A 10464-nucleotide genomic window follows, 5' to 3' on the forward strand; every position below is an offset into this window, starting at 1 on the left:
ACTCACTAGTAAAATGAAACTGATATAGTTAACCATTAGGGTGCCTGACAGTAGCATTGTTTAATGCAGTGAGCCTGCAAACAGAGAATAGGTGCAGAGCAGGCAGACCAATATCAATGTACCATGAACAAATAATAAATAAAATACAGGGAAATTGAAAAAGGAAATAAATCTAAATCCCAAAGGAAAAAGAAAAAAAGCATAAAAAAGAAAAAAGGATAAAAGGAAGACCAGTTTAAACCATTATTGTTCAAGACAAATAATGTTGAAGTAAGCATGTCATGTCACATCAGCCTCCATAATAGTCATACATATGCAACACAAAAATAAGTGTAAAAAACTACCAATAATGTTATAAAACTGTATATGTACAGCAGCCTGCAAAACACAGGACTCCATGCATCAAAGGGTACTAGGTCCACCCAAACAATATATAAATCCTTAACAAGACTACTTTGTGCCTGCTTAGTGGTATTAATTGGTAGATATAAACATAAATATATGTCAAAGAATGTATTCATATCACAATAATACATAGTATCATCTCTCTGAAGTATAAAGAGCATGAGCACAAAGAAATCTGAATACGTCATACAGATATCCAGAATCAATTTTGCGATGCATGTAAATGTGAATCCATATCCATGTCCATAAATGCGAAGGAGTCCAAACATCCAACGGCCACAATCACTAAAAGAAAAAAGAGTGAAGAGAAAAATTAGAGTAAAGAAAACTCAATATTAAAAAATTCTCGGTAGATGCCCTAATACTATCTAAAAATACGCACAACAGAAGAATCAAAAATGTATTAATTACCTAAATGGGTAGAAGTCGCATTCCTCATTTAATCCATGAGGGAATAATGTGTCCAATCGGTAGATCCAACGGAGGTCTGCTTGTTTTAAAGAGTGTGTGTGTATGAGGCATGCTGTGTGTGCGAGTTGGGATGCTGTGTGTGTGGGGGGGGGGGGGTGCTGCTGTGTGTGGGAGGGGCAGGGATGCTGTGTGTGGGGAGGGGGGGTGCCGTGTGTGTGTGGATGGGGGGTGCCGCTGCAAATATATTAATAAGATCTGTATTCCCCCTTACCTTCTTCTTACATTTGGTGAAGGGGGGGGGGGGGGCACAGCCAGCCCCGGTGGTCCGGTGGAGCTACGTAGGACAGGTTCTGCAGCTATCCTGTCCTCCCGCGCGCAGAATGCTGTGTGGAGCGTTGCCATAGTAACACGCAGCAACGCTCCACACAGATTGTTTGCGGGAGGACAGGAGAGCTGCTTCTCAGATCCCTCCTCCTGTCCTCCCGACACAGAAGCATAGTAGGCGCCTGCCATTTTGGGCAGGCAGGTGCCTACTCTGCATTGATGCCAACCGGTGACTCATGGCCAGGTGCCCACAGAGAGTGCCCGGCGTGCCACCTGTGTGCCATAGGTTCGCCATCACTGCCCTAGGGTGTCTACTTTTCAAAAATATATGGTTTGATGGGAGTAAATTACATTGGCCGGCTTCAAAAATGTCCCAAATAGGACATGGGTGCATGATGACCAGCTGTAAAAATTCCAAGTTGGAAAACTGAAATGTGCACCCTCCTAATAAGGTCTTTTAGCCTCAGTATCACTGTACTCAGGAGATGTTGCTGATCACATATTGGGGTGTTCTTTGGCAGTAACCCTTAAAGATCTCCATATATGTATTCCTAAATTGCTGGGTGTGTCAAAAAAATCACCAATAATTTTTTTTATGTTTTATTTGGCATTTATTTGGCAGATTGGTGGTAAAATGGTTGCATGAAAAAAGTCAAACTACCCCAAGTTTAATACCTTAGGTTGTCTTATTTTACAAAATATAAAAATGTGAAGGGTTATTCAGGGATTCCTGACAGTTATCAGTGTTACAATGCGTTAATTTTGAGGGGAAAAAAAGGGTTTGGAAATAGCAAAGGATTAATTGTACTTATAGCCAAAAACTTTTCAAAAAAAGCTAAGAACATGTTAACATTGGGTATTTCTACACTCAGGACAAAATTTTTAAACTATTTAGCATGGGTGTTTTTGGCGGTTGTAGATGCGCAACAGATTTTGGGGGTCAAAGTTTGAAAAAGTGTTTTTTTTTTATTTTTTCACCATATTTTATATTTTTTTATAGTAAATTATATATGATATGAGGAAAATAATGGTATCTTTAGAAAGACCATTTCATGGTGAGAAAAACGGTATATAATATGTGTGGGTACAGTAAATGAGTAACAGGAAAATTACAGCTAAACACAAACACAGCACAAATGTAAAAAGAGCCCTGGTACTTAACGGTAAGAAAATGTAAAAGCAGTCTGGTCACTAAGGGGTTAAAATAAATACTCCAGGTTGGCGGAGCCTGCACACTGAACGAACCAGATGCCATTCTGGTCGGCTCCCACAAAAAATTTGAAAACCACTGTAAATTGACCAAATAACAAGCCATCCCGGCCACCTCAAGGTGACAGCTGGACCGAGCAACAAATCCTGCATCACCCGGTACCACCCGATGCCATTCTTCCTGGCCGCTAACCAGCCTAAGCGGAGGTGGAAAATTGGGGCCTACCCCACACTGAATACACCAAGCCTTCAAGCACTGTTGGCGAGAGCCACAGAGAGGGGAACGGGCACGGAACTTTCACCCACGACATCCCTCTCTCCACCCTACATACCATCTATGGGACTACGCTCCCAAAAACCCGTCACAGCAGCAGACACCAGGGACATTGGAGCTATGCTGCAAAGGCCTATACAGCCACAGACCGCTCCCGCGGAAGACCCGCGAAACAACACACATACCTGCCCGCCAGTACAACACACACTGGAGGATTCTCCGGTCCCTCCAGCAACGCCAGCACTAACCCTGCACTCCGCCACAGAATTGACCCCTACCACCAAACACGATCTGAAAATCTTACTGGCGGAGATCCAGAAAACGCTGGCAGCGGAACTTGCTCACATCAGAACAAAGGTAACAGCCATTAAAGTCCGGGTGAAAGCCTCAGAAGAGAACATATCCGACATACAGGGCCACATGTCCACCCTACAAGACTCACTACAATGGGTCTGGACTCAGCAAAGAGCTCTGACAGCCGAGGTAATTGCCATAGAGGACAGGCAATGCCGCACGCACATCAAGATACGGGAGCATGTCAACTCCTATGACCCTCAGCCCCTAGAGGGTGGCAGGACAAGCTAGATCCACATTCACCAGGTATTTGCCATCAGTGGAGAACCTGCACAGCTGGCTGGAGAGCTTGAACACCTCAGAGAAATCCATCCTGCTCAGCTCAGCACCACAGCAGCAGCTGGAGCCAATGCCAGACAAAAAGGGGCAGGGCGATACGTGACCCGCAACGCTCAAACGTTACCAAGTGGCAAACACTAGAGACAACAGAACAATCGGCTTATCTTTAACCCACCAGGGTTTGGTTACATAAACAACTATGAGCTCAAACAGAAGAGATGTTGCGCTCCCCAGCAGTATACTGTATTTACTCAAAGGGCAGATCCTGCAGGACCACTAACGGTAACGGAGTTCCTGCTGAGGAAAAAGTGCAGGAACACCGTTCCCACAGGACTCAAGCCCTGCCTGGGGCAATGGCTCCATCAAGACACATGCATGGGCAGGTTGTCTAAAGGTTATAGACTGTGTTTTTCAAGGAAAAATAAAGGCCCTAACATCTAAAGTACCCAGTAAACTGCAACAAATGATTTGCAAGCAAGTTACAAGGACACTATAGATATCCAGACCACTTGATGAAGAGATCAAGTATCTCCCCTCATTTAAACTCTGCACTGTAAAACATTGCTAAGTTTGAATGCCTCTTGTTGCTGTCACTAGAGTACCTTCCCCTGAAAGTGCCAAGTAAAACGTGGTTATTTTTTAGAGACCATCTGATTGGTGCAGTGTTTTTCTGCGCATGCACACTAACCTCCCAATGCTTTCTTGATTATCTCAGCTAAGGTGGTGGGATAGCAGCATGCAGGCCAGCACTGCGAGCGAGAAAGGGTAGGCAACAGGAGGCTGGGGAACTAAGTATTTAACAGGGCACTATATCATTAGGAATACACATTTGTATGCCTATCACTATAGTATTGCTTCAACAATACCAAGGTGGAGTGCCATGCAACAGACTGTAATTAATTCTTGGAGGTTACATTCTGATTGATCTCGGCACAGCTGGGCTTAACTCAGACAGAAAGCTCCTGATGCTCTTTACTATATAACCACTACCATGTGCTGTACATTTAAATAACAAGAGATTTTTAGTGCCACTCCAATGACCTTCAAAGTGTAAGCTCACCAGCCACATAAAAAAAAACACTTAGGGACTCCTATAATAATTCAACTTGCACCTTCATCGAAAAGGCAAAATCTCAAATATGAAATAAGGAGACAGGTAATTTCTTATGGACCCCCACACACTCATAATCCTTTATTAGAACATAAAAGGAGTGGGCAGCACCATTGTAACATAGATGTCTAAGGCAAATGTACACACATAAAATTAAGCTCTGCCCTCAAACTCCCTCTGATCTTGGGAGAGAGCAATGGCTATAGTATTAGCCCAAATACATAGAATTATAAAAAAGAAAATTGAAAAAAACAAGTGTACTATTCCAAATTTCTATGTACATTTAAAGCACATTTTTAATACCACATGAGGTTTTAAAGGGACACTGTAGTCACCAGTAGACATGTGCAATTCATTTCGGTCTGAATTCGAATTCAGACGAATTCGGGTACTTCTATCCCGGTCCAACCCTGAGAAGATACGCATTTGCAGAGACCCCACAGATGGAGCCCTGCGAGCGAGACGAAGCGCGGCCCTGCAAAATGGCCGCCGCCACGTGTGCTCGACACACAGAGCTACCTAACTTCTTGGCCAAGCTGGATGATCTACTCGCTAAGTTCTGGAAGAAAATGGCAGCCAGAAAGCAGCAAGCTGAGGTACACAAACCGGCTAAATGCTTAGCCACGGTGCTGACGACATGCTCCCAACGCAGACGCATACTCCCTCCTGCAGACATGGCCCGAAAATGGCGCCAAAAAAAAGACGAAGCTCCCTGCGGGCCCGCAAACCTAAGCGACTGACCTTACCGACGACGGTGCTCCGCCAAGACAAACACCCTGCAAAATCCAGCCCACAAACATGGCATGCAGTGGACCCTCCAACACCAACATGGGATGGGACCAGCGATGGGACCCGGCACTGCCGAGGGATCCGAGGGGCACTCTTCGAGCCTCTTCCACCTACCTCACATAGATGCAAGCCCCCACTCGGACATAACGCTGGGCACACTCCTAGAACTATCACGGGAACCTATAACCTCCCAATCGGCATCGGCTGATCTTGGCATAGAGCCTAAGAACTTACCATTGCTGACTGAGATGGAGCCTCAGACACTGCAAGTTGTGGGGATGGCAATGTTTCATTTTATTTACTAATATTTTAGTTAGAAAGGTTTTGGGGGAATTTCGCTTACACTATGAGGGTAGCTTCTTGGGACCTCGCCTGTGAGACTGCTAAGTGCAATTAGAAAGCACCATAAGCTTGCTCAACCAGCCTAGGCCTAGCATGCTATTATCTCTCGCTACCTCGTTTAGCCTGACCCTATGTGTTTCTACCACACAAGTAATGTGATCTTGCCTGCTCCAACTACCCTGCTTCTATACCCAGCGGTTCATTCCAGCATCTATGCTATACAGCATGATGCCCAAGGTCTCTAACATAGTCTTTATGTGTGTCTTCTCAGACCTTCACTCATGTATATCTTATGTTATTAAGCACCTATATAGATTTAAAGGCAAAATTTAAGCTCATGTTTATTTATTAATATGCATACCACAATTGCCGATTCACTTGTATACATCCTGTTAAAAAACAAAAAATGTGCAACTGAATCTTGTCATGATAATGTTTGCTTTAATATGCCTGTACCTGCTATCGTGGCACCGCAGGCTTGTTTGTAAACCCTATTGCACGAAAAATAAAGAATAAAAAAAAATAAAAAATGTCTGCCTTTCCCTGGTCTTCATTAACTAACACCCCGATCCTGGTTTTTAGTGTACCTACACTTTCATTTTTTTTTTGTTTTTTAGACTTTCCTTAAGAAATTCCTTTCATATAATTCTTGTGGGAGATTCAGATGTTACATGAACCATCCAATCACAGTGCTCTGTGTCAATTTATACAGCATGGGAAAGTTCAATTTTCCCACGCTGTGTAAAATGACACAGAGCACTGTGATTGGATGGCTTGAAATCCTTCCAATCACACTGCTCTGTGTCATTTTACAAGCGTGGGAAAGTTCTTTGGAATTTTCCCACGCTTGTAAAATGACACAGAGCACTGTGATTGGATGGCTTGAAAACCATCCAATCACAGTGATCTGTCATTTTACACAGCGTGGGAAAGTTCTTTTGAATTTTCCCACGCTGTGTAAAATGACACAGAACACTCTGATTGGCTTAAACCAACCAATCAGTGTGTCCTAAGCCTAATTGCAGGGCGGGGCAAGGCTTTATAAGCCTTGACCCGCCCTGCAGAGCTCAGTACGCGGCGTGCCCTCCATGGGTGAAGATGGATTAATTTTTGTTTGCGCTCGTTTTTTTTTTTTTTTTTTTTTTTTTAATGGGACGGGTATGATGGATTTTTATTTGGCCTTTTGGGGGGCTGAAGAAAGAAGAATTTAGAAAAAAGAAGACGTCAAATGGTAAGTTTAATTTTTTTTTTTACAGGTTAGTTATTTTATTCCCCCCTCACTATTTTTAGGGTGTGGGGGGTAGGTAGGGGATAGAATGTTTTGGGTGGGGGGGGGCGGTGACTAGGGGCTTGGGACCCCTAGTCACCTTGATGGGTGGGGGGTTTCATTTAGGGCCCCCACCCACCGCGCAGGGGTGGGGGAGGACAATAGGTCCCCCCCCTAATTGTTTTATTAGGGCCCCCACCCACCGCGCAGGGTGGGGGCCGGACAATAGGTCCCCCCCCTAATTGTTTTATTAGGGCCCCCACCCACTGCGCAGGGGTGGGGGCCAGGGGGGAGGACAATAGGTCCCCCCCTTATTGTTTTATTAGGGCCCCCACCCACTGCTCAGGGGTGGGGGCCAGGGGGGGGGAGGACAGTAGGTCCCCCCCCCCTTATTGTTTTATTAGGGCCCCCACCCACCGCTCAGGGGTGGGGGCCAGGGGGGGGGGACAGTAGGCCCCCCCTTATTGTTTTATTAGGGCCCCCACCCACCGCGCAGGGGTGGGGGCCGGGGGGAGGACATTGGCTCCCCCCCACACTTATTACCATTTTTTTTTTTACAGTGAGCAGCCACAGGCTGCTCACTGTTTAGTGGACATGCCCCTACTCGCGGTATAGCGAGTAGGGGCATTGGGGAGATTTTAATCTCCCTTGTGCTATTATGGGGGTCATATTGACCCCCATAGAGTGAGGGGGGGACCTGGGGGGCTTATGAAGTGGTGGGGAGCTCTGCTCCCTGCCGCTTCTATAGTTACATATTACAAGGAGGGAGCTGCACGCCGGTAGCTCCCTCCTTGTAATAAACTGAACGAACAAACGAACACTGATACTCAGTGTTAGTTTGTTCATCTGATTTTTTCTATTCATTCATTCGTCTGTCTGATGAATGAATAGATGAAATTCCCGTTCGCATGTCCAGGTGTTTCACTGGGCATGTGCGGGAATCTCACAGTCTGTGTAGTGTGGGTAGATGACGTGTCCCATAGGGACTTCACATACCCACACAAAGATGGCGGCGCCCTGAATATAGATCGGGGCAGAATATAAAGAATTAAAAAGAGGTAATCTGGGGGGCTTAGGGGCATTTGGGGGTGACTAGGGGGTCGATTGGATGTAGTGGAGGCGGGAGGGGGGTTAAAAAAAAAAACGGGATTCGGCATGACAGTGCCGCTTTAACTGCAGCTCTCGTAGAGCTCTCAATCTGGGTTTTCCTATTTCTTCTAGTCTCATAAAAATTAACAAAAACAAAGCATTAACCCCTTAAAGACTGGCCTGTTTTTGCGATGTTGTACGTTAAGGACCAGGGATCTTAAAAATATAATGCGTAGCACCAATTCTTGATTCCTCTATTCCTCTGACACCGTTGTTGGAACTTCAACGGAACCATCTCCATAAATGATTGTTGGAATCACTTTTAGTTGAAATTGGAGAAAGGTGGTTCTTCCAGGATTCTTGATTCCTCTGACACCGTTGTTGGAACTTCAACGGAACCATCTCCATAAATGATTGTTGGAATCACTTTTAGTTGAAATTGGAGAAAGGTGGTTCTTCCAGGATTCATTTTTTTTTTATATAGTCATGTTGTTTTTATTGGTTTTTGCATAGGAGAACAGTAAATACACAATTACAAACTTGCAAAGGTATACACTAGTAAGCGTCATCATCTTGTATGTTCGTGTGCATATACGGCTCTCTTTGGGTTGAAATATGGCTAAGTCAGGAAGCGAACGTGTGTGTGTAGGTCTTTCTTCCCATATGTACTTCTTAGTGATCTGAGATACCTCCCATCTTTGAAGGGTGTCCCTGTCCTACTTCCTCTATCACTTGTCTTCGTTAGGCTGTCGGGGTTACCTCGTTGTGTGTATCGTCCGGACAGTATGTCATCCTCCTGGTAACGTCTGGGTCAGAGCTGTCATTGGTACAACCCATTGGGTTGTGTAGTCTTACATTCAGCGTGTCTTGTCGGTATGTTGTGTCCTAGGACGTGCGGTATTTGTACGGTAGGTCGTTGCGTGCGGGCACCCACTGTCACTTATGTTGTCATAATGTGTCTAAGATAGGTAGCCTTCTGGTGGTCTCGGCTCCCCGTCTGGGCCGGCTAGATTTTCGCTGGGTACTTCAGCCAGGTTCGCCCAGTATTTTTGCTACTTTAGCCGGGGTAGAATTGCCCTCTACAGGTTCTCTACCTGAAGGGGCGTTCGGAGCGACCCAGGCTGGTTTGTTTTCTGCTGTTGTTCTGACATACCCCGTTTGTGTCGGTCGCCCTGTTCCGTGTCCCGTTCGTCCCCCTGGTGCCTCCAGGCTATTTTTCAGTGGACCTGCCCCGCTGCTATGGGGCGTGTGTCTAAGTATGTGGGCTTTGGGGCTCGGGTTCTCTGGGGGTGTTGCGCGCATTTTTAAAAAAAGTATAAACGAATTGTGGGTTGCCACTTGCATCAGAAAGATAGCCACCTTTTTATACCAGGCTTTAGTTTTTCTTAAAATAAGATATTGCTGCATGAGCTGATCAGCCAAATCTACACCCACCATGTGCCTGTTATAAGCCCTGACGCAAACAGGTTTGGAATTTACTCTGCCTCGGACAGTGACGTCTGACATGCTTTCGTCATGGATGGTGGTTAGCATGTTAACCTCCTTTCTGTCCTTAAATTTAATTGCAAGCACTTCAGCTTTGCGCAGAGCTTTGCATTGACCATTTTTAAATTTGGCCTCTATGAGAGGTCTGGGGAAATCTTTGGATTTTTTTCTAACAGTGCCGCAGGCCAGTGTCTGCAAACTATAAAGCAATTTAAACAAACGGACACTACTATAGAAATTGTCCACATAAAGGTTGTAACCCTTATTGAACAAGGGGATCAGTAGGTCCCAAACTATTTTCCCACTTGTGACCAGAAAGTCAGGACAGCCAGGAGGGTCTAGTTGACCATCTTTCCCCTCATATACCCGAAAGGCAAACGTATAGCCACTTTCGCTGTCACACAATTTGTAAAACTTGACGCCATACCTAGCACGCTTTGAGGGAATGTACGGTTTGAACCCAAATCTCCCTTTATATTTCATAAGGAATTCATCAACAGATACATTTTGCTGGGGAGTATAACATCAGAAAATCTTTGCTGCAGCTGGTCTATAAGGGGGCGTATTTTATGAAGCCTGTCATATTTGGGGTGATCTCGGGGTGACAGAGGGTATTGTCATTGAAATGCAAGTATCGCAGCACCAACTCATATCTTGCTCTAGACATTGTTTTGGAGTATATAGGTCTAGAACAGATTGGGTTGGTGCTCGAGTAAGAGCGGATTGGGGGCTTCTTTATTATCCCCATGAGCATTGTAAGAGCGCAGAATTTTTTTAGTTCAGGGACATCTGTGGAATGCCAAGCATGCTCCCTGACTACATAGCTACCTGGATTTGCATCAAAATCTCCTCCCAGATGGTATCCCCCAAACATAGCTCCATATACTGCATAGCGGAGAAGTCCTGCACATTGACATTAATGCCTGAATTAGCACTAAAAGGGGGGATGTTGGACTCAACTAACTGTGGAGGTACCCAGTACTCCTCCACATTCGGCGTAGCAGGTGAAGCACAGCTTCTTTTTGCAGTCGGCTCAGAGACAGATGACGTGTCACTAGACGTGTCAGAAAACTGACCTAGATCAAAATCAGACGCAGTGTCAGTGGCGTCAAAATCTGATGCCAA

The sequence above is a fragment of the Pelobates fuscus genome, chromosome 4, assembly GCF_036172605.1.
Source record: "Pelobates fuscus isolate aPelFus1 chromosome 4, aPelFus1.pri, whole genome shotgun sequence".
Lineage (NCBI taxonomy): Eukaryota > Metazoa > Chordata > Amphibia > Anura > Pelobatidae > Pelobates > Pelobates fuscus.